A 26,186-nucleotide genomic window follows, 5' to 3' on the forward strand; every position below is an offset into this window, starting at 1 on the left:
CAGTATTAGTCAGGACAGTGATAGCGAAGGGCACACTGAAGATTCCGAGAGCCAAACTGGATCTGGCTCAGGAAACCAACATGGATCTGCCCATGGCCATGTAGGAGACAGCTCTAGACACTCTGAGTCTCGTCAAGGGCAGAGAAACAATAATCATGGACAGTCTGAGTCTGGTCATGGACACTCAGACACTGGTACTCGAAGGAGACAAGGATCTAGTCATGGACACTCGGTAGATATCTCTAGACAATCAGGGCCTCTTCAGGGGCAGAGTGGAAATCATGGGCAGTCTGAGTCAGGATCTGGACAGTTTCAGCATGGTCGTGGAAGTCTTGATTCCACCTATATGGAATCCAGGGACATATGTGAGTTTGGAGAAAAATTTATGTCATCCAATATAACAGACAGTAATATGAACCCAGGAACATATGGCCATTCAAGGGATAATTCAAAGCAGTTGGGATTTATTCAGTCACAACGTTATTATTATTATGAGTGAGAAACCAATGGAAGAATAGTTAATCCAAAGAGTATAAACCTGAGCCAAGACAGAACATTGAATCAGGAAACTTTCTCATTATACTTGCAAAGAGTTTATCTTACCATTTTATTTTAAATAAGTTAAACTATTTCTTTCCTTTGGTGATAGTTTCATTTCTTCTCTAGAAGATTTAAACCTTAAGTTAGGAAATGGTGAATGGGCAAAATCAATGTCATTTAGAAGGAAATTTAGAAACCTCAATATTTTTGGTAGTTGGGAGTTCAAGTAAGGATTTGTCTTTTGAGAGGTTAAATTTTAGGAACTTTGTAGATTGTCACAAATTATCTTTGCCAAAAATATAAAGTCACTGCTCTAAAGACCAAAGCTACTATGTTACAAGGCTCGGTGCATCTTCCTCTACTATTCTTCAAATGGAATTCTATATTATTCTGGATTCATTAAAATCAAAAGACTGAACTACATAAAGATTCAAAATAAACAATTGAGCATATGTCATAGTTTGTCTTTTCCTTTTTTTAAGATTTTATTTATTTATTTGAGAGAGATAGGCAGACAGGCAGGCAGGCAGAGGGAGAAGGAGTAGCAGGCTCTCTGCTGAGCACGGAGCCCGATGTGGGGCTCGATCACAGGATGCTGGGATCATGACCTGAGCCGAAGGCAGATGCCTAACTGACTGAGCCACTCAGGAGACCCTATAGTTTGTCTTTTCTATTCTTATTTCTCATAGACCCCCGAAGACTTAATTCTCTATGGCCAAAATTACATGTTTTTCTTATATCACTGGAAAACTATATGACCAAATGGCAGTTATACACCATGCAAAAGTAATAACAAGTCCAATGAAGTAAGAATTTAATCAACATAATCACTGTCCCATGTAGTTACCTTCAGGATGCAAAAAGACTTAGCTCAATCATGAATAGGACCATAATTATTACCCAAACAACAACCAAAGTGGCTATTAGGCACATCAAACCAAGATTAGTAAACAGAAATTACTAACCATAGGTCCTTCTTCCAAAGACACTAGGAGTTGTTTTCCAGTGGAGATTAAGGAAAGCAAGAATTTGTGCAGAAATATCTTGACAAAGGGAAAAACAATAAAGAAAATGCCCACCCTAGAAAGAAAATGCATACAGTTCATGATGTTGGCAGGTGAATGAAGAAATAAATGAAAAGTAGTACAAATGTGTACAAGATTCTACCATTAGAAGGAAATCACTGTGGGAGAATCATACCCAAGTTTTCCTTCTCCATAATATCAGACCAGAATGTACATTAGGGAATATCTAGGTCGGTGTTCAAATTCTGCATTTGAGTCTGTCACAGAAATAATCCATACCAAACAGCAATTAGACCTCGAAGTCTCCTAACTCCGTTTTATAAAAGCACTTTATTGAGGGGGGAAAGATGGCAGAGGAGTAGGGGACCCTATTCCATCCGGTCCCTGGAATTGAGCTGTATATCTACCAGACCACTCTGAACACCCCATGAAATCAGCCTGAGATGGAAGAAGATAGATTTGGATCACTACAAACGAATATTGCAGGTGGTTGGTTTTGAGGTATGAAGTGGGCAGCCGTGATTCTACAGGCAGATATCGGAGGATAAACTGAAGGGGGAGGGAGACAGCTGTCTGGATCCTACACGGTCGGTGAGCAATAGCCTCCCACGCTGGGGACGGGGCACAGACTCAGGGACTGGTAGCAGCGGGGAAAGGACTTTAGGGCAGCCCCCCCGGACAGAAACCCGGAGCGGTGGGGCCGCGCTTGCAAACTGGGGGTGGCTGGTGGTTTTAGAAGCACCAAGGGCAGAAATGTGCCCCGACCTGGAAGCGAGGACTGGGAGCAATGCTGAGCGGCGCACAACCCAGGATGCTGCAGTTTATAGAAGCACAGACAGAAACGGAGATTCTGTGGTCTGGAGAGCTCACTGAAGAACAGACTGGAATCTCTCTGCTCTGAGGCAGAGGGTTGGAAATGTGCTAATCTGCTCTATCAGAAGAGACCCGGAAAGCCGCCAGAGAACAAAGGCCCCCCAAAATCGGTTTTTACTGAGCCCATCCCCCACCACAGGGGGCAGGGCAACTCTGCCCAAACAGGGTTGCCTGAGTAACGGCACGGCAGGCCACTCCCCCAGAAGACAGGCTGGGAAAACAAGACGCCAGCAACCCTAAGGTCCCTAGAAAAGAGGTGCATCTTGCTTGGGTCGTGGTCAATAATTTGGACTCTATACATTCCCTCAACCACCCTTCAACAGAATGACGAGGAGGAGGAACCACCAAAATTGGAAAGACTCAGAGATTATGACTTATGCCACAGATTTACAAATGGATTCAGATATAACCAAGATGTCAGAGATGAAATTCAGGCTAGCAATTGTGAAGACAATAGCTAGAATGGAGAAATCAATTAATGGCAACATAGAGTCTCTAAGGGCAGAAATGAAAGCTGAATTGGCAGAACTTAGCAGGAGGGGAAGAATGAAGGGGGTTAAATCGGAGGGGGAGCGAACCATGAGAGACGATGGACTCTGAAAAACAAACTGAGGGTTCTAGAGGGGAGGGGGTTGGGAGGATGGGTTAGCCTGGTGATGGGTATTAAAGAGGGCACGTTCTGCGTGGAGCACTGGGTGTTATGCACAAACAATGAATCATGGAACACTACATCAAAAACTAATGATGTAATGTATGGTGATTAACATAACAATAAAAAATGCTATCAATGAGATCCAATCTAATCTAGATAATCTAACAGCTAGGGTAAGTGAGGCAGAAGAACAAATTAGTGACCTGTAAGACCAATTAATAGACAAAATGGATACCAGCCCTTTATCTGTAGTGTCATTTGCAAATATCTTCCTCTATTCTGTGGGTTGCCTCTTTGTTTTGATGACTGTTTCCTTTGCTGTGCAGAAGCTTTTTATCTTGATGAAGTCCCAAAAGTTCATTTTTACTTTTGCTTCACTAGCCCTTGGAGACGTATCATGAAAGAAGTTGCTGTGGCCGATGTCAACAAAGTTACTGCCTATGTTCTCCTCTAGGATTTTGATGGATTCCTGTCTCACATTGAGGTATTTCATCCATTTTGAGTTTATCTTTGTGTAGGATGTTAGAGAATGGTCGAGTTTCATTCTTCTGCATGTGGCTGTCCAATTTTCCCAGTACCATTTATTGAAGAGACTTTTTTCCATTGCATATTTCTTCTTGCTTTGTTAAAGGTTATTTGACCATAGAGTTGAGGGTCCATATCTGAGCTCTCTATTCTGTTCCATTGGTCTATATGTCTGTTTTTGTGCCAGCACCATGCTGTCTTGGTGATCACTGCTTTGTAATATAGCTTGAAATCGGGCAACGTGATGCCCCCAGCTTTGTTTTTCTTTTTCAACATTTCCTTGGCGATTCGGGGTCTTTTCTGATTCCACACAAATTTTAGGATTGTTTGTTCCAGGACTTTGAAAAATGTCATTGGAAATTTGATCAGGATGGCGTTGAAGGTATAGATTGCTCTGGGTAGCATAGACATTTTAACAATGTTTATTCTTCTGATCCATGAGCATGGAATGTTTTTCCATCTTTTTGTGACTTCTTCAATTTCTTTCATGAGTGTTCTGTAGTTCCTAGAGTATAGATCCTTTACCTCTTTGGTTAGGTTTATTCTGAGGTACCTTATGGTTTTTGGTGCTATTGTAAATGGAATTGTTTCTCTAATTTCTCTTTCTACAGCTGCATTGCTAGTGTATAAGAAAGCAACCGATTTCGGTGCATTGATTTTTTATCCTGCCAGATTACTGAATTGCTGTATGAGTTCTAGTATTTTGGAGGTGGAGTCTTTTGGTTTTTCCACATAAAGTATCACGTCATCCACAAAGAGAGAGATTTTGACTTCTTCTTTGCCAATTTGAATACCTTTTATTTCTTTTTGTTGTCTGATTGCTGTTGCTAGGACTTCTGGTACTATGTTGAACAATAGTGGCAAGAGTGGGCATTCTTGTAGTGTTCCTGATCTTAAGGGAAAGGCTCTCAGCTTTTCCCCATTGAGGATGATATTCACTGTGGGTTTTTCATAGATGGATTTTATGGACTTGAGGAATGTTCTATCTATCCCTATACTCTGAAGAGTTTTAATCAGGAAAGGATGCTGTATTTTGTCAAATGCTTTTTCTGCATCAATAGAGAGGACCATATGGTTTTTCTCTCTCCTCTTATTAATGTGTTCTATCACATTGATTGATTTGCAAATGTTGAAACACCGTTGCATCCCGGGGATAAATCCCACTTGGTCCTGGTGGATGATCCTTTTAATGTATTGTTGGAACCTATTGGCTAGGATTTTGTTGAGGATTTTGGAATACATATTCATCAAGGATATCGGTCTGAAATTCTCCTTTTTAAAAAAGATTTTATTTATTTATTTGACAAAGAAAGACATAGGAAGAGAGAGATCAAAAGCAGGGGGAATGAGAGAGGGAGAAGCAGGCTTCCCACTGAGCAGGGAGCCCGAGGCGGGGCTCAATCCCAGGACCCTGGGATCATGACCTGAGCTGAAGGCAGATGCTTAACGACTGAGCCACCCAGGTGCCCCTGATATTCTCCTTTTGGATGGGGTCTTTGCCTGGTTTGGGGATTAAGGTAATGCTGGCCTGACAGAATGAATCTGGAAGCTTTCCTTTTGTTTCTATTTTTTGAAACAGCTTCAGGAGGATAGGTATTATTTCTTCTTTGAATGTTTGGTAGAATTCCCCAGGGAATCCATCAGGCCCTGGACTCTTGTTTTTTTGATCACTGCTTCAATCTCGTTATTGGTTATTGGCCTATTCAGGTTGTCAATTTCTTCCTGTTTCAATCTTGACAGCTTATAGGTTTCCAGGAAGGCATCCATTTCATCCAGATTGCTCAGTATTGGCATATAGTTGTTGATAATAATTTCTAATAATTCTTTCTATTTCCTTGGTGTTAGTCGTGATCGCTCCCCTTTCATTCATAATTTTATTAATTTGGGTCCTTTCTCTTTTCTTTTGGATAAGTCTGGCCCATGGTTTATTGAACTTATTAATTCTTTCAAAGAACCAGCTTCTAGTTTCGTTGATCGGATCTACTGTGTTTCTGTTTTCTAATTCATTGATCTCTGCTCTAATCTTAATTACTTCTCTTCTAATGTGTGGCTAGGCATTGTTTGTTGCTTTTACTCTAGTTCTTTAAGGTGTAGAGTTAGTTGGTGAATTCGCGATTTTTCTGTTTTTTTTGAGTGAGGCTTGGATGGCTATGTATTTCCCCTTTAGGACATCCTTTGCAGTATCCCTTAGGTTTTGGACCAGTGTGTTTTCATTCTCATTGGTTTCCATGAATTGTTTAAGTTCTTTGATTTCCTGGTTGACCCAAACATTCTTGAGGAGAGTGTTCTTTAGCTTCCAAGTGTTTAACTTTCTGCCAAATTTTTTCTTGTGATTGAGTTCCAGTTTTAAAGCATTATGGTCTGAGAATATGCAGGGAACAATCTCAATCTTTTGGTATCAGTTGAGACCTGATTTGTGACCCAGTATGTGGTCTATTCTGGAGAAAGTTCCATGTGTGCTTGAGAAGAATGAGTGTTCTGTTGTTTTATGGTGGAATGTTCTGTGTATATCCTGTGGTCCATCTGGTCCAGTGAGTCATTCAAAGCTCTTGTTTCTTTGTTGATTTTCTGCCTAGATGATCTGTCTGTTGCTGAGAGTGGAGTATTGAGGTTTCCTACAATTAACGTATTATTATCAATATGACTCTGTTTTGCTTAACAGTTGGCTTATGTAGATGGCTGCTCCCATGTTGGGGCCGTAGATATTTACAATTGTTAGATCTTCTTGTTGGATAGACCCTTTAAGAATGATATAGTGTCCTTCTGTGTCTCTAACTACAGTCTGTAGCTTAAAATCTAATTTGTCTTATATAAGAATTGCTACCCCAGCTTTCTTTTGAGGTCTGTTGGCATGGAAGATGCATCTCCATCCCTTGTCTTTCAGTCTGGATGTATCTTTAGGTTCAAAATGAGTCTCTTGTAGACAGCTTATGGATGGATCCTGTCTTTTTATCCAATCTGCAACCCTGTGCTGTTTTATGGGAGCATTTACACCATTCCCTTTGAGAGTGATTATTGAAAGATATGAATTAAGTGTCCATATGTTGCCTGTGAAGACCTTGTTTTTATAGATTGTCTCTTTAAATTTCTTTTCTATATCACTCTTCAGGTCTTTCTCCTTTTATAGCATCCCCCTTAATATTTCTTGCAGGGCCGGCTTAGTGGTCACATATTCTTTCAGCTTCTGCCAGTCTTGGAAGCTCTGCATCTCTCCAACCATTCTAAATGACAGCCTTGCCTGGTAAAGTATTCTTGGCTGCATGTTCTTCTCGTTCAGTATCCTGAATATGTCTTGCCAGACCTTTCTGGCTCGCCAGGTCTCTGTGTATAGGTCTGACATTATTCTGATATTCCTCCCTCTGTACATAAAGAATCTCTTCCCCCTAACTGCCCTTAAGATGGTTTCCTTAGTTCTAAGATTTGTGAGTTTTACTATTACATGCAGGGGTGTTGGCCTGTTTTCCTTGATTTGGGAGGGGTCCTCTCTGCCTCTAGGACACGAATGTTTGTTTCATTCCCCAGATTAGGGAAGTTCTCAGCTACGACTTGCTCAAATACATCTTCTAGTCCTCTTCTCTCACCCACCCCCTCTGGGATCCCAATAATTCTGACATTGGAATGCTTCATGGTGTCACATATTTCTCTGAATCTGTTTTCATGGATTCTGAGTTGTTTTTCCCTGGCCTCCTCTTTTCCCTTTTTGTGATCTATAAAGAACTTCTCAAACTCAACACCCAAAAAACAAAAAATCAAGTCAAAAAATGGGCAGAAGACATGAACAGACACTGCTCAGAAAAAGACATAGAAATGGCTTATGGACACATGAAAAAATGTTCATCATCATTAGCCATCAGGGAAATTCAAATCTATTCTCAATGGGGAAAAACTGGAACTTTCCCCCTAAGGTCAGGAACACGGCAGGGATGTCCACTATCACCACTGCTATGCAACATAGTATTAGAAGTCCTAGCCATGGCAATCAGACAACAAAAAGAAATAAAAGGCATCCAAATTGGCAAAGAAGAAGTCAAACTCTCACTCTTTGCAGATGATATGATACTTTATGTGGAAAACCCAAACGACTCCACCCCAAAACTGCTAGAACTCATACAGGAATACAGTAAAGTGGCAGGATATAAAATCAATGCACAGAAATCAGTGGCATTCCTATACACCAACCACAAGACAGAAGAAAGGGAAATTAAGGAGTCGATCCCATTTACAATTGCACCAAAACCACCCCATCCCTCCCATCCTGCACCTCTGAAACAAATAATACATTATATGTTTTAAAAAAAAGAAGAAGATAGCAGGAGGGGAAGAATGAATGGGGGGAAATCAGAGGGGGAGATGAACCATGAGAGACTATGGACTCTGAGAAACAAACTGAGGGTTCTAGAGGGGAGGGGGATGGGGGATGGGTTAACCTGGTGATGGGTATTAAAGAGGACACATATTGAATGGAGCACTGGGTGTTATATGCAAATAATGAATCATGGAACACTACATCAAAAACTAATGATGTAATGTATGCTGATTAACATAACATAATAAAAAATATATATATGGTAAAAAAAAAAAGAAAAAATAAATAAATAAAAATTAAATCGGGGGGGGGGGAAGAGAGTACCCAGCTAAGATTTAATGTCACCTGGTTGGTTACTGTGAATTCCATCTCTCAGTATTGAAGAAACCTACCTATGAGATAACTGATTGTTGGTAGCCTTTGAGATACTGTGGTGAATGTGAAAGGAGAGGATGTTAGAGGTGAAAAAATTTATTTATATCATCCCAAATTGGGGAGGGGTCTACCTTTTTTTTTAAATCATGGTTATTACCCTGAAATATCACACATATGCCATATACAGTGTGTTCACTCCTATAAAAGTATATTATCTCTTTGCAGGATACTGTCAACCTTGGACTTTATACTTCTAGATCTTTATACGTCACTGCCTATATCATCTCTCTACTTGGATACTTAATTGTCCCTGTCATCTTAAACCTAAGAGCTTCAAACTGAATGCATTGTAATATGTCCCCAGCAGTATTTTTTATTCTGTCACATATCAGTGACATCACCCTTCTTGAGTGTCTTGGGCTAGGAACTCTGTAGTCATTCTGTATTTCTCCCCATTTTTCGCCCTCACACTCAGCTGACCACCACCTTCTATTCTGTCAGTCCTACCCAGACTTGTCTCCTAGTTCTAACCCCACCTGTCCTCAGCTGGATTTATCCTGGTCCTGAACACCTTGCATCTTGATTGCTTCCAGCCACTTTCTAATTAGTCTTTCTTTACCATCAGTCCTTCAACATTGCTGCCAGCTTCAATATCTTCCTATCAACAAACCTGTCATGCCATTTCCCTGTCTTAAAGCTCCTGATGTCTCTCCTTTGCATACAGAATGAATTTAAATTTATTTGAAATTTAGGTCTACAAGCCTCCTTGAAATCAGGCACCAATCTTCACTTTTTTTTAAGATTTTATTTATTTATTTGAGAGAGAGAATGAGAGATAGAGAGCACAAGAGGGAAGAGGGTCAGAGGGAGAAGCAGACTCCCTGCTGAGCAGGGAGCCCGATGTGGGACTCGATCCCGGGACTCCAGGATCATGACCTGAGCCAAAGGCAGTCGCTTAACCAACTGAGCCACCCAGGCACCCCAATCTTCACTGTTTAAGCTGTCTTCTCTACTATTTGTCTCTTATGGGATTTCGTCCCTTGAATGTTATCAGCTACCCTTTATCATAACACCCTCACTCCTGAACTTGCATATGCTATTCCTGTTGTCATTTTTCTTCTCCACTAGACACACTCTCCTATACATACTGTAAGATCTGGTTGAAGTGTCATCTCCTTTTATAACTTTCTCTGACTTCCACTGGGGTTCAAGTCATTCCTTCTAGTGCAATCACTTGCATCTACACAGGCCTCTCCTATCTCTCTTGTATTATAATATAATTCTTTGTTCATGGACCTGTTAACCCATCACCCCATTGCCCCACCCCATCTGCACACTGATGTCTCCTTTTTGCTCATGTTTGTATCATTAGAGCTATTGGATGCTTATAGTTATTCTAGGCTAAATAAATTATAGTGGTTCAGGACCTTTAGGGAAGGCACAGACTGTCCCCCTCTTGGGGCCATAGTGTGCATTAGATTATTTTAAAAAAAATTTTATTTAAATTCAATTTGGTTAACATATGGTGTATTATTAGTTTCAGGGATAGAATTTTGTGATTCGTCTGTTGCCTATAACACCCAGTGCTCATTACATCAAGTGCCCTCCTTAATGTCCATCACCCAAATACCCAATCCCCCCTCCAGCAACCCTCAGTTTGTTTCCTATAGTTAAGAGTCTCTTATAGTTCGCCCCCTGTTTTTATCTTATTTTTCCTTCCCTTCCCCTATGTTCATCTGTTTTGTTTCTTCAATTCCACATATGAGTGAAATCATATGGTATTTGTCTTTCTCTGACTTATTTCACTTAGCATAATACCCTCTAGTTCCATCCATGTCATTGCAAATGGCAAGATTTCATTCTTTTTGATGGCTGAGTAGTATTTGATGGCTGAGTAAGTAACATCTTCTTTATTCAATTATCTGTCAATGGACATCTGGGCTCTTTCTATAGTTTGGCTATTGTGGACATTGCTGCTACAAACATTGGGGTGCATGTGCCCCTTTGAATCACTATGTTTGTATCCTTTGGATAAATGCCTAGTAGTGCAATTGCTGTGTCATAGGGTAGTTCTATTTTTAACTTTTTGAGAAACCTCCATACTGTTTTCCAGAGTGACTGACTATTAAGGGCTCTGACTCAGAAGCTCTGTGGTACCTGAGACCCTGTGTCTGACTAGTTTCCCAAATGTTTCTTCTGCATGGAACTCTTCTTTTGAAGGACATCTACTACTAGTCAATGAACACACAAATGGAAATGGTGTTCAGTACAAATACTCTCTGAAGCATAAAAAAAGCACAAAATCCATCTTTTTGCTTCCTTATCAGCATTAGCTTCTCTTACATTTGTCCTCTTGTTTTTCTCTTCTCTTCTTCAGAAGTTTTTGCCTCTGAAGGTAGAAAGTGACTCTAGCCACTTTGCTGGAAGCTTATGATGTGAGTGATGGCCCTCAGGGGACTGGTGGCCAGGGTCTATGCTTACAATGTACTGCTTTTGAATCCAGCTGATTCATGGCTTGCTAACAATTTGCAGTGTGGTTAGCTAGTATGCTATGGTGCTATTTCCTTGATTGTATGTGGGTCACCATTTTAATCCATTAGTGACTTAAAAAACACTGTGAATAGATGGCAAACACGTATGTAAGATTCAAGATGCATGAAGATTTTATAGGCTGGAATGAAATGATGTGAGAATTTAATAGGAGCCATTTAAATAAGGATAAATGTTAAAACCTGAACTTGGGACTAAAATAGCAATATAAACACAAGATAGAAAACATGTATTTTGGCAGCAATATGTGTAAAAGACTGTGTGTGTGTGTGTGTGTGTGTGTGTGTGTGTGTATGAGAGAGAGAACGAGATAGAGGTAATAGCTTAAAATGAGCCGGTCATACAAAGATACAAATGTAGGGACCCGAAGGGGTACGTGCACCCCAATGTTTATAGCAGCAATGTCCACAATAGCCAAACTGTGGAAAGAGCCAAGATGCCCATCGACAGATGAATGGATAAAGAAGATGTGGTATATATACACAATGGAATATTATGCAGCCATCAAAAGGAATGAGATCTTGCCATTTGCAACGACGTGGATGGAACTGGAGGGTGTTATGCTGAGTGAAATAAGTCAATCAGAGAAAGACATGTATCACATGACCTCACTGATATGAGGAATTCTTAATCTCAGGAAACAAACTGAGTGTTACTGGAGTGGTTGGGGGTGGGAGGGATGGGGTGGCTGGGTGATAGACATTGGGGAGGGTATGTGGTATGGTGAGCGCTGTGAATTGTGCAAGACTGTTGAATCACAGATCTGTACTTCTGAAACAAATAACGCAACATATTTTAAGAAAAAAGAAAAAGAAGAAGATAACAGGAGAGGAAGAAAAGGGGAGTATGTCAGAGGGGGAGACGAACCATGAGAGATGATGGACTCTGAAAAACAAACTGAGGGTTCTAGAGGGGCGGGGGGTAGGGGGATGGGTTAGCCTGGTGATGGGTATTGAGGAGGGCACGTTCTGCATGGAGCACTGGGTGTTATGAACAAACAATGAATCATGGAACACTGCATCAAAAACTAATGATGTAATATATGGTGATTAACATAACAATAAAAAAATTTTTTAAAAAATGAGCCAGTCATGTTATATGGTGTCCAAAAAGGTCCATGTAATTTTTTTAAAAAGATTTTATTTATTACTTATTTGAGAGAGAGAAGAGAGGGAGCATGACCGGGGGGAGGGGCAGAGGGAGAGGGAGAAGTAGACTCTCCACAGAGCAGGGAGCCTGTTGCGGGGCTTGATCCTAGGACTCTGGGATCATGATCTGAGCTAAAGGCAGATACTTAACTTACTTGAGCCACCCAGGTGCCCCAAGCAGATGCCTGAACAGGGACATGAACCCTGGCCCCGCAGATTCAATTTTTGAGCACATTTATAAAAGTATAGTATCTAGACAAAGGAGGTAGTATTCTTTTTCCATTCCACACTAGTAAAACCTTACCTGCAGTGGTGTGTTTAATGGTAGTTGCTGCTTTTTAAAAAATATATATATTTTATTTAAATTCAATTAATTAACATATAGTGTATCATTAATTTCAGAGGTAGAGTTCAGTTATTCATCAGTTGTGTATAACATCCAGTTCTCATTAATCACATGCCCTCCTTAATGCCCATCACCCAGTTACCCATCCCCTCACCCACCTCCCCTTTAGCAACCCTCAGTTTGTTTCCTATAGTTAAGAGTCTCTCATGGGTAGCTGCTGCTTTTAAAGAGGGCTGTAGACACTGAAGCATGCTCAGTCTGGATGTCAAAGGTGAGAACAAACACCAGAGATGGCAGATAGAGAGCAGGTACAGAAAAGGAACTTACAGAGGTAGGGTGCAAGATACATGTGACCCTGCAGACTTCTGTCACTTGTGAAGAGGCACGCTTGGGCCAGGTGCAGCTGGAGGCACCATATGTTTCACTTCAGGAGGAGAGCTCAATTGCCAGCTGCCTTGCATATTTATGGAGGGGATGGGGGTAGAAAAGGAACAAGGAATTTGCATTTAGAGTTACAGCTCTGGTGGTGTCAGAAGCATCGTGTTTATTGATGCAAATCACTTTGTGACTGTTGCTGCAGGTGGAAAGAGTCACAAAGAAGAGCTGGAAATCATGAAGGACTCTCCTGCCTCCCTGCCAAGTCCCGGGTGGAGCCATGTTCTGGAGGCATCAGTTCAGTTCTGTGTAATTGAGAGGAATTCAATGTAGGAAAAGAATCTCAGCATCCAGGGGTCATCAGTTCATTCAGAAGCATATTTTGAGGGCCTACCTCATGCAAGACACCAAGCTAGTCATTGGGTTACAAGTGTGAAGAAGACATGGTCTCTGCCCTCAAGGAGTTCATAATCTAATGCAGGGTGTAGACATGCAACAACCACCTGGAATATGAGGTAATGATTCTAATCCAGGTGTTCCCAAATTGCTGTGGAATGACAGATGAGGGAGTAACCCATTCTTCTCAGGAAGATCATGGACCATCTCTCAAGAGGTGCCACAGAAGCAGGGCCTTGTTTGCTAGATTCTTCCATTCCTCATTGTGTTCTCAGTGCTTTGCACAATGCTGAACATGTAGAAGTATTCAGTAAATTATCTGTTGATCATGCGTTCTAGGGCAGGGGGAATATCTTGAGGAGGGAAGTGATTCTAATGGTGTTGGTAACTATTGGTAGCCTAGACTGTCAATGGAATGGGAGTGTGGGAGATGTGCAGGTAAGGCCACATGAGAAAGGTCTCAAATGCCATGCTAAGGAATTTGGAGATTATCTGGTACTTCAGAGTGGAACAGGACTTGAAAAACTTTTTTAAAAGATTTTTATTTATTTTAGAGAGAGACAGCACAAGTGGGGGGTGGGGGAGAGGGAGAGGGATAAGCAGACTCCACGCTGAGTGTAGAGCCTGATGAGGGGCTCACAACACTGAGATCATGACCAGAGCCAAAATCAAGGGTCAGATACTCAACCAACTGAGCTACCCAGGTGCCCATTGAAAAAAAAAAATATATATATATATATATAACTTATTTAGTTATTTATTATTTATTTGACAGAGAGAAACACAGTGAGAGAGGAAACACAAGCAGGGGGAGTGGGAGAGGGAAAAGCAGGCTTCCTGCCGAGCAGGGAGCCCGATGCGGGGCTTGATCCCAGGACCTTGGGACCTGTGCCGAAGGCAGATGCTTAACGACTGAGCCACCCAATTGCCCCGAAAAAAAATTTTTTAAGATTTATTTATTTATTTTTAGAGAGAGAAGGAGAGAGAGGGGAGGGGCAGAGGGAGAGGGAGAGAGAGAATCCCAAGCAGACTCCCCGCTGAGCATGGGGCCTGATGCAGAGCTTGATCTCACAACATTGAGGTCATGACCTGAGCTGAAACCAAGAGTCACATGCTCAACTGACTAAGCCACCCAGGTGCCTTAGGACTTGACATGTTTTTGAAATTAAATTAAACTAAAATCTTTTGAATAAATATATTCTCATGATTCAAAATTTAAAAGGCATAAAAGGATATACAGAGATGTATTTCACTCCTATCCCTATCACTGCTGAGTTTTACTTACCCAAAGGCAATCAGTCATACTGTTTTATCTGTAACCTTCCAGAGATAGTCTATGGACATCCAAGCAAATACTTACATGTAAATATTTTACCATTTTCCCCTACAAATTATGGCATATATAATTTTCTGGAACTTACTTTTCTTACTTGATAATACCTTTTGGAGATTGTACTAGCATGTAAAAAAATGTCTTCATTCCTTTTTATCCTGGTTAGTATTCCATCATGTGGGTGTACCATAATTTATTTAACCAGTCCTCTATTAATGGACTCAAAGATTTTTAAAGCAGATAGTGCAGGATCATATTTCTGTTCAGGAAAACTAACTCTAAAAGCAATATGAATAGGGTGCCTGGGTGGCTCAGATGGTTAAGCATCTGCCTTCGGCTCAGGTCATGATCCCAGGGTCCTAGGATCGAGTCCCGCATTGGGCTCCCTGCTCGGCAGGGTGCCTGCTTCTCCCTCTGCCTCTCTCTCTCTCTCTGTCTCTTATGAATAAATAAATAAAATCTTTAAAAAATATAAAAAAATAAAAGCAATATGAATATTGGGCTGAAATGGGAGAAGCTATAGATGAGGCCCTGGTGGTCAGTCTGGAGGGCATGGAAAATATGAGAGATTTTGGAGGAATGTCCTATTGATGCATCAGTGTGGGGGTGGGGGGCACTGCAGGTGTTAGTCTAGCTGGGGTTGAGGGGCAGAGGCACCAGAGAAAGTAGACATTGGGCATGTGGGAGTCTGAGGTAAGATGGCTGGCAGCAGCTAGCCGCCCTGTAGGCACTGGATTGGGGAGACTGGCAAGAACAACAGCAAGACCTAATTCATGAGGGCCTAAAGCACATGAAATTAGGCAGAACCCCAATTACTATAGCCAGGGTACAAGGATCAGAGCATGATTAGTGGCAGTGGAAATGTGATGTTGTGGGTGTAGAGACACTTATCCCTAAATAATTCCTGCCTAAGGTCAGAACCTGTCCCAGTTGACTGGGGGCAAGGAGTGGAGTGTCCTTTCATTTTGTTCTGCTTTCTCTGCTTTGACAGAGCCCCTCCCCCCACCGCCCCATCACTCCTTGTAGGAATCCTCACACTGGATTGTGGTTTTCTGGTCCCCTCTTTTCTTGCCTTTTGGTAGTTTACCATTTTCTCATCCATCATCTTCTACTATCTTTCACTCCGGCCATTCCCAGGACTGTGCCACACATTTTATCCCTAATCTTCAAGATTATTGATCCAGCTTTGCCAGGACTCTGTCTATGCCACGCCGCTCTCACCCAGCTTTGATAGGATTAGTCTGGAGGCCTGAGATAAGTGGAGAGAGGAGGATTATAGAGTTTAGTTGCTAACCTAATGATGACTGTTTTAATTGTGTGAACTTATGTACTTGTATGTGTTTCCAGTAAGAGGGGATCTAAGAATGTGAATGTCTTTTTCAAGGGCTTTTCCTTTAAAGTTTATTTTCCTGGAGACCTCAGGAAGAATGATGCAGTGGGCACAGTGTGATCTGGGTCCTGCCCCATCCTTCCTTCCTTCCTTCCTCCCTTCTTTCCTTCTTCCATTCCCTTCCCTTCCCTTCCCTTTCCCTTTCCCCTTTCTTCCTTCCTTCCTCCCTCCCTCCCTCCCTCCCTTCCTTCCCTCAAGATTTTATTTATTTATTTGAGAGAGAGAGCCTGAGAGAGATCATGAGCAGGGGGAGGGGCAGGGGCAGAGGGAGAAGCAAGCTCCCCACTGAGCAGGAAGCCCGATGTGGGGCTCAACTCCAGGACCCTGAGATCATGACCTGAGCTGAAGGCAGATGCTTAACTGATTGAGCCATCCAGGCACCTATCCCCATCCCCTTTCTAAACTTCAAAAATCACCATAGATTTCCATGTCTCTTAGAGCATAGCTTCAGGGAAATGTGGAGTTCCTCCAAGTAGTGTGATGCTTTTAATCTGATTTTCTCTGTATTTCCAGATGCTGTGAATGAAGACCTTACTGGAAAAGCATAGCAAAAGAGCCAAGAACATGGTAAGGAGAAAAGAGTAGAGAAATGGGATGAGGGTGGGGGATGACTATGCTACTAAATGGTTAAAAACCCAAAATTGCATTTGTTCCTTCTTTTTGTCCCTGACTTCAGGTGTCCTATATAATGTGTTCTCCCTCCTCCAAGTGAAACGTTATCTGCTATATCAAGTCACATTGTAAATATTTAGCGAGACTTCATTTTGGGGGCACAGTTGGGTATCTGGCTGGGGTTTTAGGTCCTATGTATAGGAACTTTTTAGCAGGAGAATGTGTGTCTGTAGGCCCTGGCCCCTGGGAGTCCAGCTCTAGCCAGCACCTGCAGCCTGCTCTGCTCCATGAGTGCTAATCTTCCTTTCTTTCTGCTTTTGGTCTCCAGTTATTCTCTCCTTCTTTTCTATCAAGACCCTCAGAGGTCAGGGTCCCCAAATCTAATTCGCAAGTGCTTTTTTGTCTTTCTTAGCTATCCTACCATCCTGGAGGGTTCCCTCTCATTCCTAAGATTATTTCACGATCTTGCTGGGTTAACTTTATTTTGTGCCTCAAACCTTTTGGCATCTTGAGGTTCTCAGCATTCAGGGCAATGACATTTAATCTTGCCAAGTGGGACTGAAGGCAGAATTAGAAAGTAATTATCAAGGAGTTCTCAAATGGCTAAAGGATGTCTAGGAGAGGGTAGCATGGGAAGAATACAAGCTGCCCTTTGGTAGGGATGGCCAGTTGGATAGGGAGAACAGGGAAGAGGAGCAGGGGATTCTACTTTTTGACCTGCTGTCTATATCCTAATCTATTTGTTTCTGTGAGACTTTTATTGTGTGTGTGTGTGTGTGTATACACACACACACACACACACACATATATATATTCAAACATACATATGCATATATACAGAAAGGTACACAAATCATTAAGTGTACAAACTGATGAATTTTCTCAAAGTGAACTATCCATGCAACTGACACTCTAAGAAATAGAACATTACCAGCACCCCCAAAAAGCCCCCAGTTATGTCTCCTTCCAGGCACTCCTGACTCCCCAAAAGAGTAACCATCATGCTAACTCCTAACACCATAGATTAATTTGACCTATTTTTATACGTAGCCATTGTTGTTCATTTTCATTGTTCTATCTTATGCATTGTATGAATGTATTACAAATTACATATTCTCTTTATTGTTGGGTATTTGGGTAGCTTCCAGTTTTGTTTTCTTTTGTTTTGCTTCTCATTCCCCCTCCCTGGAAGTTTATTTTTATTTATTATTTTATTTTATTATGTAATGTTAGTCACCATACAATACATCATTAGTTTTTCCTTTTTTTTTTATTATTATGTTATGTTAATCACCATACATTACACCATTATTTTTTGATGTACTGTTCCATGATTCATTGTTTGCATATAACACCCAGTGCTCCATGCAGAACGTGCCCTCTTTAATACCCATCACCAGGCTAACCCATCCCCCCACACCCCTCTCCTCTAGAACCCTCAGTTTGTTTCTCCGAGTCCATAGTCACTCATGGTTCGTCTCCCCTCCAATTTCCCCCCCTTCATTTTTCCCCTCCTGCTATCTTCTTCTTCGTCGTCTTTTTTTTAAAACATATAATGTATTATTTGTTTCAGAGGTACAGGTCTGTGATTCAACAGTCTTACACAATTCACAGTGCTCACCATAGCACACACCCTCCCCAATGTCTATCACCTAGCCACCCCATCCCTCCCACCCCCCACCACTCCAGCAACCCTCAGTTTGTTTCCTGAGATTAAGAATTCCTCATATCAGTGAGGTCATATGATACATGTCTTTCTCTGATTGACTTATTGCGCTCAGCATAATACCCTCCAGTTCCATCCATGTCCTTGCAAATGGCAAGATTTCATTCTTTTAATGGCTGCATAATATTCCATTGTATATATACACTACATCTTCCTTATTCATTCAGCTGTTGATGCACATCTTAGGTCTTTCCACAGTTTGGCTATTGTGGACACTGCTGCTATAAACACTGAGTTCCATGTACCCCTTCGGATGCCTACATTAGTATCTTTGGGGTAAATATCCAGTAGTGCATTTGCTGGATCTTATGGTAGCTCTATTTTCAACTTTTTGAGGAACCTCCATACTGTTTTCCAGAGTGGCTGCACCAGCTTGCATTCCCACCAACAGTGTAGGAGGGTTCCCCCTTCTCCACATCCCCGCCAACAACTGTGGTTTCCTGACTTGTTAATTTTAGCCATTCTGACTGGTGTGAGGTGGTATCTCATTGAGGTATTGATTTGGATTTCCCTGATGCCAAGCGATGTTGAACACTTTCTCATGTGTCTGTTGGCCATTTGGATGTCTTCTTTGAAAAACGTCTGTTCATGTCTTCTGCCCATTTCTTGATTGGATCATTTGTTCTTTGGGTGTTGAGTTTGATAAGTTCCTTATAGATTTTGGATACTAGCCCTTTATCTGATATGTCATTTGCAAATATCTTCTCCCATTCTGTCAGTTGTCTTTTGGTTTTGTTGACTGTTTCTTTTGCTATGCAAAAGCTTTTTGTCTTGATGAAGTCTCAATAGTTCATTTTTGCCCTCCCTTCCTTTACCTTTGGCGATGTTTCTAGGAAGAAGTTGCAGCAGCTGAGGTCGAGAGATTGCTGCCTGTGTTCTCCTTTAGGATTTTGATGGACTGCTATCTCACATTTAGGTCTTTCAACCATTTTGAGTCTGTTTTTGTGTGTGGTGAAAGGAAATGGTCCAGTTTCATTCTTCTGCATGTGGCTGTCCAATTTTCCCAACACCATTTGTTGAAGAGACTGTCTTTTTTCCATTGGACATTCTTTCCTGTTTTGTCAAAGATTAGTTCACCATAGAGTTGAAGGTCCATTTCCAGGCTCTCTATTCTGTTCCATTGATCTATGTGTCTTTTTGTGCCAGTACCATACTGTCTTGATGATGACAGCTTTGTAATAAAGCTTGAAGTCCGGAATTGTGACGCCGCCAGCATTGCTTTTCCTTTTCAATATTCCTCTGGCTATTCGGGGTCTTTTCTGGTTCCATACAAATTTTAGGATTCTTTGTTCCATTTCTTTGAAAAAAGTGGATCGTATTTTGATAGGGATTGCATTGAATGTGTAGACTGCTCTAGGTAGCATTGACATCTTCACAATATTTCTTCCTCCAATCCATGAGCATGGAACGTTTTTCCATTTCTTTGTGTCTTCCTCAATTTCTTTCATGAGTATTTTATAGTTTTCTGAATACAGATTCTTTGCCTCTTTGGTTACATGTATTCCTAGGTATTTTATGGTTTTCGATACAGTTGTAAATGGGATCGACTCCTTAATTTCTCTTTCTTCTATCTTGTGGTTGGTGTATAGGAATGCCACTGATTTCTGTGCATTGATTTTATATCCCGTCACTTTACCGTATTCCTGTATGAGTTCTAGCAGTATTGGGGTGGAGTCGTTTGGGTTTTCCACATAAAGTATCATATCATCTGCAAAGAGTGAGAGTTTGACTTCTTCTTTGCCGATTTGGATGCCTTTGATTTCTTGTTGTTGTCTGATTGCTGTGGCTAGGACTTCTAATACTAGGTTGAATAGCAGTGGTGATAGTGGACATCCCTGCCGCGTTCCTGACCTTAGGGGAAAAGGTCTCAGTTTTTCCCCATTGAGAATAATATTTGTTGTGGGTTTTTCATAGATGGCTTTTATGATATTGAGGTATGTACCCTCTATCCCTATACTCTGAAGAGTTTTGATCAAGAAAGGATGCTGTACTTTGTCAAATGCTTTTTCTGCATCTATTGAGAGGATCATATGGTTCTTGTTCTTTCTTTTGTTAATGTATTGTATCACATTGATTGTTTTGCAGATGCTGAATCAACCATGCAACCCAGGGATAAATCCTACTTGGTCATGGTGAATAATCCTTTTAATGTACTGTTGGATCCTATTGCTAGTATTTTGGTGAGAATTTTTGCATCTATGTTCATCAAGGATATTGGTCTGTAGTTCTCCTTTTTGATGGGGTCTTTGTCTGGTTTGAGGATCAAGGAAATGGTGGCCTCATAAAACGAGTTTGGAAGTTTTCCTTCCATTTCTATTTTTTGGAATAGTTTCAGAAGAATAGGTATTAATTCTTCTTTAAATGTTTGGTAGAATTCCCCTGGGAAGCCATCTGGTCCTGGGCTCTTATTTGTTGGGAGATTTCCGATTACTGTTTCAATTTCCTTAGTGGTTATAGGTCTGTTCAGGTTTTCTATTTCTTGCTGGTTCAGTTTTGGTAGTTGATACATCTCTAGGATTGCATCCATTTCTTCCAGGTTATCTAATTTGCTGGCATATAATTGCTCACAATATGTTCTTATAATTGTTTGTATGTCTTTGGTGTTGGTTGTGATCTCTCCTCTTTCATTCATGATTTTGTTGATTTGGGTCATTTCTCTTTTCTTTTTGATCAGTCTGGCCAGGGGTTTATCAATCTTGTTCATTCTTTCAAAGAACCAGCCCCTAGTTTCGTTGATCTGTTCTACTGTTCTTTTGGTTTCTATTTCATTGATTTCTGCTCTCATCTTTATTATTTCGCTTCTCCTGCTGGGTTTAGGCTTTATTTGCTGTTCTTTCTCCAGCTCCTTTAGGTGTAGGGTTAGGTTGTGTATTTGAGACCTTTCTTGTTTCTTGAGAAAGGCTTGTATTGGTATATACTTTCCTCTTAGGACTGCCTTTGCTGCATCCCAAAGATTTTGAGCAGTTGTGTTTTCATTTTCATTTGTTTCCATGAATTCTTTAAATTCTTCTTTAATTTCCTGGTTGACCCATTCATTCTTTAGTAGGATGCTCTTTAGCCTCCATGTATTTGAGTTCTTTCCGACTTTCCTCTTGTGACTGAGTTCTAGTTTCAAAGCATTGTGTTCCAAAAATACACAGGGAATGATCCCAATCTTTTGGTACTAGTTGAGACCTGATTTGTGACCCAGGATGTGATCTATTCTGGAGAACGTTCCATGGACACTACAAAAGAATGTGTATTCTGCTGTTTGCGATGGAATGTTCTGAATATATCTGTGAAGTCCATTTGGTCCAGTGTGTCATTTAAAGTTTTTATTTCCTTGTTGATCTTTTGCTTAGATGATCTGTCCACTTCCGTGTGGGGGGTGTTAAAGTCCCCCACTGTTATTGTATTGTTGTCGATGTGTTTCTTTGCTTTTGTTATTAATTGCCTTATATAATTGGCTGCTCCCTTGTTAGGGGCATAGATATTTACAACTGTTAGATCTTCTTGTTGGATAGACCCTTTAAGGAGGATAGAGTGTCCTTCTTCATCTCTTATTACAGTCTTCGGTTTAAAATCTAATTTGTCTGATATAAGGATTGCCACCGCAGCTTTCTTTTGGTGTCCACTAGCATGGTAAATGGTTTTCCACCCCCTCGCTTTCAATCTGGGGGTGTCTTTGGGTCTAAAATGAGTCTCTTGCAGACAGCATATTGATGGGTCTTGTTTTTTAATCCAATCTGATAGCCTGTGTCTTTTGACTGGGGCAGTTAGCCCATTTACATTCAGGGTAACTATTGAAAGATAGGAATTTAGTGCCATTGTATTGTCTGTAAGGTGACTTACTGTATATAGTCTGTGTTCCTTTCTGATCTATATTACTTTTAGGCTCTCTTTGCTTAAAGGACCCCTTTCAATATTTCTTGGAGGGCTGGTTTCGTGTTTGCAAATTCCTTTAGTTTTTGTTTGTCCTGGAAGCTTTTTATCTCTCCTTCTAGTTTCAATGACAGCCTAGCTGGATACAGTATTCTTGGCTGCATATTTTTCTCATTTAGTGCTCTGAAGATATCATGCCAGTCTTTTCTGGCCTGCCAGGTCTCTGTGGATAGGTCTGTTGCCAATCTAATATTTCTACCATTGTAGGTTACAGATCTCTTCTCCTGAGCTGCTTTCAGGATTTTCTCTTTGTCTCTGAGACTCGTAAGTTTTACTATTAGATGTCGGGATGTTGACCAATTTTTCTTGATTTTGAGAGGGGTTCTCTGTGCCTCCTGGATTTTGATGCCTGTTTCCTTCCCCAAATTAGGGAAGTTCTCTGCTACAATTTGCTCCAATATACCTTCTGCCCCTCTCTCTCTTTCTTCTTCTTCTGGGATCCCAATTATTCTAATGTTTCATCTTACGGTATCGCTTATCTCTCAAATTCTATCCTCATGATCCAGTAGTTGTTTATCTCTCTTTTTCTCAGCTTCTTTATTTTCCATCATTTGGTCTTCTGTATCACTAATTCTCTCTTCTGCCTCATTTGTCCTAGAAGTTAGAGTCTCCATTTTTTATTGTACCTCATTAATAGCCTTTTTGATTTTGACTTAATTTTAGTTTTCATTTCTCCAGAAAGGGTTTCTCTAATATCTTCCATGTTTTTTTCAAGCCCAGCTAGTATCTTTAAAATCATCATTCTGAACTCTAGTTCTGATATCTGATATCTGATATCTTACTAATGTCCATATTAATTAGGTCCCTGGCAGTCAGTACTGCCTCTTGTTCTTTTTATTGAGATGAGTTTTTCCATCTTGTCATTTTGTCCTGAGTACAATAGATGAATGAGAGAACAAAATGCTAACAGGGTAACAACCACCCCATAAAAATATACACTAAACAAATCAAAAGAGACCTGAAACTGGGGGAAAAGAAAGGGAAAGAAAGAAAAAAGAGGGAAAAAAAGGAAAATATAAAAACAGACAAAAAAGAACAGAATATGATCAAATATGATCAGGCTGGTGCATAGATCAGTGCCACACTCTAGATTTTGGGCGTATTTTGGTCTGTTAGAAGAAAGTGCCTCCCAAAATTTTAAAGAAAGAAAAACTTATATGTACAAAAATAAGGGTAAATACGATGAAGGGATGGAATATGAATGTAAAGATGAAAATTATAAAAAATTTTATAAAAGGAATTAATAAGATAAGAAGTTGGTTGAAAAAAGAAAGAAGAAGATTTTTAAAAAAGAAAGAAAAGGTTGAGAATATGATCAGGCAGGAGACTAGAACAAAGTCATACACTAGAGATTCAGGGTATATTTTGGTCTGTTAGAAGAAACTGTATCCCAAAATTTTAAAGAGAATAACTTATATATATATATATATATATATATATATGCCAAAAATAAGTTTAACTACTATGAAGGGATAGAATATGACTCTAAAAATGAAAACTAAAAAAGATTTTTTTAAAAGTGATTGATAAGATGTTGGTTGAAAAAGGGAAAAAGAAAAATTCAAAAAAAAAAAAAGAAAGTAAAAAAAAATTAACTTTGAAAGCCTGAAGAATCATGGGGAAAAAAGCCATGAATTCTATGTGCTGTATTCCCCTAGAGCTGGAGTTCTGCCATTCTCATTGATCAGTAAGCTTGGGCTTGGCTGGTTGTTCTCGCTGATCTTCTGGGGGAGGGGCCTGTTGCCATGGTTCTCAGATGTTTTTGACAGAGGCGGAATTGCCCCCACCCTTGCAGGGTCAGGCTGAGTAATCTGCTCAGGTTTGCTCTTGGGAGCTTTTTTTCCCTGCAAGCTTTCCCTTCAGCTTTGGAGGATGAGTGAAAATGGCAGCCTCCCAATCTCCACCCTGGAGGAGCTGATAACTCGGGGCCCCACTCCTCAGTGAGCCCCCAGAGAAAAGCAGTTGATCACTCCCGTCTCCCCTGTCTCCGGCCGCACTCTGTGCTCACCCGGCCTGTGACCGAGCATTTCTATCTCTGGCACATGACCCTGTGTGGAGTCTCCAAACTCAGCAGATTCCTGCAGTGCGCTCCTGTGCCACTCCTCCCAGGGGAGGAAGGGGAGTCTCCCCAGATCTGCCGATTGTTGGATCCCTGCTGGAAGAACAGTGGCCCAACTGTGCCGTGGATCACAGTTTATGGCAACCCCAAGCTGAGAGCCCACTCCTCAGCTCCGTCTCTGCAGCCAGCTTCCCTGCTCCAATACCTGGGAGCTCTGCTGCACTCAGGCACCCCCAGTCTTTCTGTGACCCCGAGGGTCCTGAGACCACACTGTCCCAGCGAGGGTTCCATCCCCCGCTTACCCACTGGAGCAACGTCCCTCAGTGGACCGGACTTCGAAAAGTTCTAATTTTGTGCTCCACGGCTCTATCACTTGCCAGAAGCGGCCGACGGAGGCTCCCTCCCCCGCCATCTATCCTCCCAAATATCATCTCGGATTCACTTCTCCACACGTCCTACCTTCCAGAAAGTGGTCGCTTTTCTGCTCAGAGAGTTCCTGCTATTCTTTTCTTCAATCTCCTATTGAGTTCATAGGCGTTCAGAATGGTTTGATCCCTATCTAGCTGAATTCCCGGGACCAGACAAAATTTAGGTCTCCTACTCCTCTGCCATCTTGCTCCTCTAATCCTATTTATTTATTTTTAATTTTATTTTATTATGTTATGTTAATCACCATACATCATTAGTTTTTGACGTAGTGTTCCATGATTCATTGTTTGCATATAACACCCAGTGCTCCATTCAGTAAGTGCCCTCTTTAATACCCATCACCAGGCTAACCCATCCCCCCACTCCCCTCCCCTCTAGAACCCTCAGTTTGTTTCTCCGAGTCCATAGTCATTTGTGGTTCGTCTCCCCCTCTGATTACCCCCCTTCATTTTTCCCTTCCTGCTATCCTTTTTTTTTTTTTTTAACATATAATGTATTATTTGTTTCAGAGGTACTGGGTATTCTCTTTTAAACTCTTCATCTCTTAGCTCCACGACTGGGGACACTCACAGCTTGGCCTACCTTCTTTCAAAATACCTACTATTCACAAAATTCTCTGCAAGCTCAGCTTAGAGGGTGATCACTCCATGCCCCTAAGTGCATATGGATCAGTCAAAGCATACACCAATTTTGATGCAGAGCATGATGCTCTGAACATTGAAATGGCCATCAAGACCACAGGTGTGAATGAGGTCACTACTGTTGACATTTTGACCAACACAGCAATGAACAGAGACAGTATATTGCCTTCACCTATGAGAGATGGACCAAAAAGGAACTTGCATCAGCACTGAAGTCAGCCTTGTCTGGAAACCTGGGGACCATGATTTGGGGCCTATTGAAAACACCTGCTCAGTATAATGCTTCTGAGCTGAAAGCCTCCATGAAGGGGCTGGGGACTGATGAGGACTCCCTCATTGAGACCATCTACTCAAGGACCAACCAGGAGCTTCAGGAAATTAACAGAGTCTACAAGGAAATGTACAAGACTGATCTGGAGAAGGACATCTTTTCTGACACATCTGGTGACTTCTGCAAGCTGATGGTTGCCCTTGCAAAGGGTAGAAGAACAGAGAATGGCTGTCACTGATTATGAACTGATTGACCAGGACACCCAGAAGCTCTATGATGGAGTGAAGAGGAAAGGAACTGATGCGCCCAAGTAGATTAGCATCATGACCATGCAAAGTGTGTGTCATCTCCAGAAAGTATTTGAAAGGTACAAGAGCTACAGCCCATATAACATGCTGAAGAGCATCAAGAAGGAGGTCAAAAGAGACCTGGAAAATGCTTTCCTGAACCTGGTCCAGTGCATTCAGAACAAGCCCCTCTATTTTGCTGACCAAATGTATGACTCCATGAAGGGCAAGGGGACTCACAATAAAGTCCTGATTGAATCATGTTCTCTCCCAGGAAGTGGACATGTTGCAAATTAGGTCTGATTTCAACGGAAAGTATGGCAAGTGACTATACTACTGCATCCAGCAAGACACCACAGGCAACTACCAGAAAGTGTTGATGTACCTGTGTGGTGAGGATGACTGA

The 26,186-nt window shown here is 41.2% G+C and overlaps 1 pseudogene; it reads left to right on the forward strand.

Moving 5' to 3' along the window:
• Window positions 1–281: 281 nt before the first annotated feature.
• On the forward strand, window positions 282–26,186 carry LOC141371727 (annexin A2 pseudogene; annotated as a pseudogene).

Source organism: Callorhinus ursinus, unplaced genomic scaffold (genome assembly GCF_003265705.2).
Source record: "Callorhinus ursinus isolate GAN/ISIS: 27379988/994484 unplaced genomic scaffold, GSC_fseal_2.0 scaffold90, whole genome shotgun sequence".
Classification (NCBI taxonomy): Eukaryota; Metazoa; Chordata; class Mammalia; order Carnivora; family Otariidae; genus Callorhinus; species Callorhinus ursinus.